This window comes from Salvelinus sp. IW2-2015, unplaced genomic scaffold, assembly GCF_002910315.2.
Source record: "Salvelinus sp. IW2-2015 unplaced genomic scaffold, ASM291031v2 Un_scaffold1617, whole genome shotgun sequence".
NCBI lineage: Eukaryota > Metazoa > Chordata > Actinopteri > Salmoniformes > Salmonidae > Salvelinus > Salvelinus sp. IW2-2015.
Genome location: NW_019943036.1, coordinates 98,224 through 103,953, shown reverse-complemented (window position 1 = coordinate 103,953; position 5,730 = coordinate 98,224).

The following is a 5,730-nucleotide window of genomic DNA, read 5'->3' as shown; positions in this document are numbered from 1 at the left end:
GTCAGAAACTGCCAGTGGATGTGTTTCAATTGCTGTTGACACACTGCAGTTGAGTAACAGCTGCTGCTCAGCATTTTATAGAACTATGGACATTCTCTCTCTCTTATCTTTTCCCTCTCTCTTCCCTTCTCTCTCTTTCTCGCTCCTTTCTTTCTCTCTTTCCCTCTCTTTTTCTCGCATTCCTCTCTCTCTCTTTCCTCTTCTTTCTTGCATTCTCTCTCTCTCTATCTCTCTCGCTCTATTCTCTCTCTCTTCTCTCTCTCTCTGTTCTTCTCTATCTCAGGCTAGTGATGATATCAATCAGTTGGATGTTTATGTCTTAATGAGCATTTTGCGTGGCCCTGAGTTGACGGCAGGAGCCGAGGGAGCTGTGGTGTGGGCCCCTGTCGCTCCCGTGTAGCTAAGGGCAGACAAACTGTTGTGTGCTGTAGCTACAGACGACGGTGTGGCGTGGTCCGGCGTGGGAGAATCCCTGTCTCCGCTCACTACGTGCTCCTCCCACCCTCCGACGGGAGGGCGTGGTGTCCGCCAGGGCTGGTCTGCTAACGGCGCGCCCTCTCCTCTCCTCCAAAAAAATTCATGCATACAAAAGAAACCACCAAGTCACTTGGCTCTGTCATAACCTCACATGGTCTCTCTATCATTGCTATGCAGACGAACACACATTAATCTTCTCCTTTCCCTTCTGATGACGAGTGGCGAATCGCATCTCTGCATGTCTGGCAGACATATCAGTGTGGATGACGGATACACCATCAAGCTGAACCTCGGCAAGACGGAGCTGCTTCTTCCGTCCGGGAAGGGACCCGTGCCGTGTCCACTGATACTCCGCATCCACGGTTGATGACGGAGCCACGCGGTGGCCGAAGGGCAGCGCCGCCCCCAGGGGGGATTGTGGTCCTCCTTCCCATCTAGAGTCGGCTTAGTTACTCGTATTTTTGTGTGTTTGCTCTTCTCTGGTGATCAGCGACGGCGGTTGGGGGGGGGCTGGTCGGGGGGGTTTTTTTTCTCGCCCTCCCCGCGGCGGATCCTCAAGGTGTTGCGACGTACTATCTGTTAACACTTAGCTGTAAAGTCTCCCTCCGTATTTGTTATAGCATGAAGTTTGTACTTGTTAGTCACTCGGTGACGAGACGACATGGATAGACTGGTGGGTTCCGTGGGAGTCAACGCGAGTTAGAGCTCCTGGGACAGACGGCGAGGCCACTCGAAGGAGCCGGGCCGGAAAGCGGAGCGGCGCGACCGGCGGTTGGGTTTGCGGCGGACGGCGCGGATTCGTCGGATGTTGCCGCAGGTTCGGCGCCACGTATGAGCGTACCGTCGGGCGTGACAAGACAAGGAGGAGGGCGAGTTGAGGGGGCGATCTTTGCGTAGCCGTCGTAGGCGCGTCTGGTATAGTCAAGTCGCATGTTGGCGTCGTTCTTGCAGTCGCAGTCGGAAAGGCTCCAGGCAACGCGTGATCTGCGCGTCCGTGGACACCTACATGTACATGTAGAGTTGAATCTTTAGGCAGATGCTCTTATCCAGGAGACCACTTTACAATCAGTGCAACGCAGGGTAAAAACATGCAATAAGCATAATCACTGTTGGAAAGGTATTCAAAATAGGCGCAGTCCGCAAAACAGTAGCCAGCAAGAAGTCATCAAACCAATACAACAGTAGTTGTTCTTGGTCTCCCCCCCCCTCATATAGTTTGCATCTCATCGACATGTTATTGTCATATAGATTATGAATACTATAATGACCTGGCGGATGCGAGTGCATCTTCTTCTCATCAGTCTCGGGCGATGTAGAGCACGCGCACTGTAGGAGAGGGGCGATGGCAGGCAGCTCCCAGCTCCAGCTGGTCTGCACGCGCCCCGCTTGCCCAGGTCGTAATTCTATACCGTGGCACCTGGCAAGTGCATAGGGACGTCCCGCGCACGATGCGCACTGCTGTTGGGAACCAGCAGTCAACACTAGTCAACAGAGGTGCAGTATCTTGCGAAGGCTTATTCAGCCCAATTGTGCTCGATGCAAGTCTTCCATCTGTTCTTACCATCTGCATTGTTCCAAACTACGCGCTATGACGGTTATTTGTAGTTATGTAATTAAGAAGTGTTCTAAGTGGGGAGTCGGGTGATGGTACCTGGCTCTGTTCTCAGTGGATCTGCAAGCACGACATTGTTGTCCAGGACATAAGATGGACTTAATCCATCGGGGGTTGATGGCCAGGGCTTGTGGGCTCATTCCAGACGAACCTACAGCAGAGCGCAGAAGATTTGAATTAGATGTTATTAGGATCCGTCATTATCTGACAGCCAATGGTGACAGCTAGCCTTACGGTGGGTCTAGACCGATAACCAAAAAGACAATCAGTACAGACCCAACAAAATAAACATTAAACAATTTACATCCACTATAAAGGAGAAGACATAAAATCTAAACAGAACCTTTATTAGCCATCACAAGGGGTGAAAACGTATTGCGCCAAAGTTCGTTTAAAGATGACAGAAAACAAACAAATCCACCACAAACACAGAGAGATGAGATTGTGAGATCTAGTGTTGCTTTGCACCCGCTCTCGGACCCCGACTCACCCCTCTCCACCCTCTAGCCTCCTGCGCGCCCCTCTGAGCGTCTTGGCTGGGATCAGCACTGAATGAAGAAGGAAGTCTTTACTTCCTCAGGACTTATACATTTGTTTGTGCTTCACTCTGATTGCAATTTAAAATCAGCCACGGGTCTATTTATTCCATATTATTACAGACATACACACACACGCACACCACACGCGCCGCATGCACACGGCACACGCAACACAACACACTACAGACTGGAGTGCACACTACACATGGCGCACACAGACACAGCACATCTGCGAATTGATGCGTTCCCTCACTCCGCCTGAGGGAAGCACCACCTCTGGCCTGCTCGCCTCCCTACCACTGAGGAAGTACAGTTCCCGCTCAGCCCAGTCAAAACTGTTCGCTGCTCTGGCCCCCCAATGGTGGAACAAACTCCCTCACGACGCCAGGACAGCGGAGTCAATCACCACCTTCCGGAGACACCTGAAACCCCACCTCTTTAAGGAATACCTAGGATAGGATAAAGTAATCCTTCTGTCCCCCCCCTTAAAAGATTTAGATGCACTATTGTAAAGTGGCTGTTCCACTGGATGTCATAAGGTGAATGCACCAATTTGTAAGTCGCTCTGGATAAGAGCGTCTGCTAAATGACTTAAATGTAAATGTAATGTAAATGTGTGTATACAGTTCATTCGGAAAGTATTCAGACCCATGGATTTTTTTCACATTTTGTTACGTTACAACCTTAGTCTAAAATAGATTTTTTTTTTTACATTCCTCATAAATTCCTCATTCCTCAAGATGAACGGAGCAAAGTACAGAGATCCTTGATGAAAACTTGCTCCAGAGCACTCAGGACCTCAGACTAGGGTGAAGGTTCACCTTCCAACAGGACAATGACCCTAAGCACACAGCCAAACCAATGCAGGAGTGGCTTTGGGACAAGTCTCTGAATGTCCTTGAGTGGCCCAGCCAGAGCCCGGACTTGAACCCAATCGAACATCTCTGGAGAGACCTGAAAAGCAAAAACAGGTTTTTAGATATTTTAGCAAATTTATAAAAAATAAAAAACCTGGGTATGATGCTACAAGCTTGGCACACCTCTCAAGCTCTGTGAGGGTTGATGGAGAGCGTCGCTGCACAGCTATTTTCAGGTCTCTCCAGAGATGTTCGAAACACCATTCACTGCATTCCAGCCATTATACTTCATTCCAGACATTATTATGRACCTCCACTGCACCTGATATAGGATAAAGTTGTCTCCAGACACTGATCTAAGGTCAGTTTGATAGTTTTCCCCCCTAATGATTAGGATAATGGGAAGGAGAAGCTGGTTGTTAATGGTTAGGATTACGGGAAGGGGAAGATGGTCATTAATATATGCTTACGAGTAACATCTACTTCGAGTGGCTCACCTTCCCAGAGCAGTCATCTGTGTGTCACTGCTGAAGAGGAGTGTCTATCTAAGACTGGGGTCTCCCCTCATCCTCTTACACSCAGCCTCCCTCTTCCACCAGTTATTTCTCTGCAAGATGGGAGGTGCCTCTGCAATGCTGGAAAAGTGATAGAGGGGGAGTAGAGCAGGGATTCAGAGAGACAGGCAGGCAATGAGAAGTGACAGTAAAGGATAGAGGGAGATGGGGARAGATTGACATCAAGWATACTTTAAAGAGTAGGAAGGGTGAGAAAGAAGATAGGCTCTTCTCCTTCTAGCTTGTTAGTCCTCAGAGTTAGCACAGCACCAGAGATGCGCCAAATAATTGTTTCTTTATTTAGCCAAGAGAACAAAAACACAAGCCTCTAAGAGTCATCAACTAAGCCTGTTTGATATAATCCCCACCGACAACTATGGGAAAACTCCAAACAACAGTCTCTCACTCATTCTCTCTCTCTCTCTCTCTCTCTCTCTCTCTCTCTCTCTCTCTCTCGCTACTCATATTCGCCTCTCTCGCTCTTTCGTCTCTCTCTCTCTCTCTCTCTCTCTCTCTCTCTCTCTTTCTCTGTCTCCCTCCTCGCCGAAAGGATGATACGGCTTAGCAGCTTGCTGCATCTGTTTTTGCAGGGTGTTGTGGTGTTACTGTGTATGTCTGATGCCCAATTCCAAACAAAGTCCTAGCCACTACCTCTAGGTGCTATAGCAGTTCTGGGAGGATTGGATAGTGGATCTACTACTATACTAATAACACATGTCATTTCCGGTGAAGTGCCGACGGGTAGGGCTCGGACATTGATTATACAGTATGTGTTGAAGGTGTTGCATTGAGATTTGCCTATCATACTATCGGTACTGTTTGTGTGTGTATTGAAGGTGTTGTTAATTCTACTCATATTGAGCTAGCAGTGGAATGATAAAAACAGATGATATGTTTGTGTAGATGTCTACTCCAGTTAGCCAGAGGGTAGATACTATACTCCACATTCTGTACACCAGCAGGACAGATCAAACTTAAACACACTTCTCAGTATGGTGCTCTCCCTTATCTAATTTTAACTCTCTTTATTGCTCTCTCTCTCTCTCTCTCTCTCTCTCGTCATTTCTCTCTCTCCCACTGCTTCCTTTCCTACCTCCTACTTATCAATTATTATTATTAAATAAATATGAGTTTTGCATAACTGCATATTGCATAACTGCATACTGAGAACAGATGTTGAGAGATGGAGGAGATAGAGAAGAAAAGAAAGACTGAGTGACATGGCAATACAATTTGCCTACCACAGTATATTGTAAGCATAGGTATTTATTAGATTTTTACAATAATTGGGCTCTGGACTAGCTAGGGCAAAAGCTTGAGTCTCAATGCTTTATCCTCTGGCCATTCCGCACAAGGGGACCAATTATTTTGTCAGAATACGAGTGAGACCTCCCCAGCCTCTATCTCAACCTTTTCAAATGTCAACCACTGCCTCTTCAGGGTTCATCTCAAATTAGCAACTCTAATGCACACAAACACAAACACACACACACACGCACACGCACGCACGCACGCACGCACGCACGCACGCACGCACGCAGTGACATTGCCTAAACCCCTTACAGCTGTGTGTGTGTTGTGCGTGTTCTGCAGAACACATCAACACCTTCGGATGACTGTATGGCCTCCTGACCTTACAAACAAACACAATCTTATAACGAACGCATGCATTGATTCACAATGAGTCACTA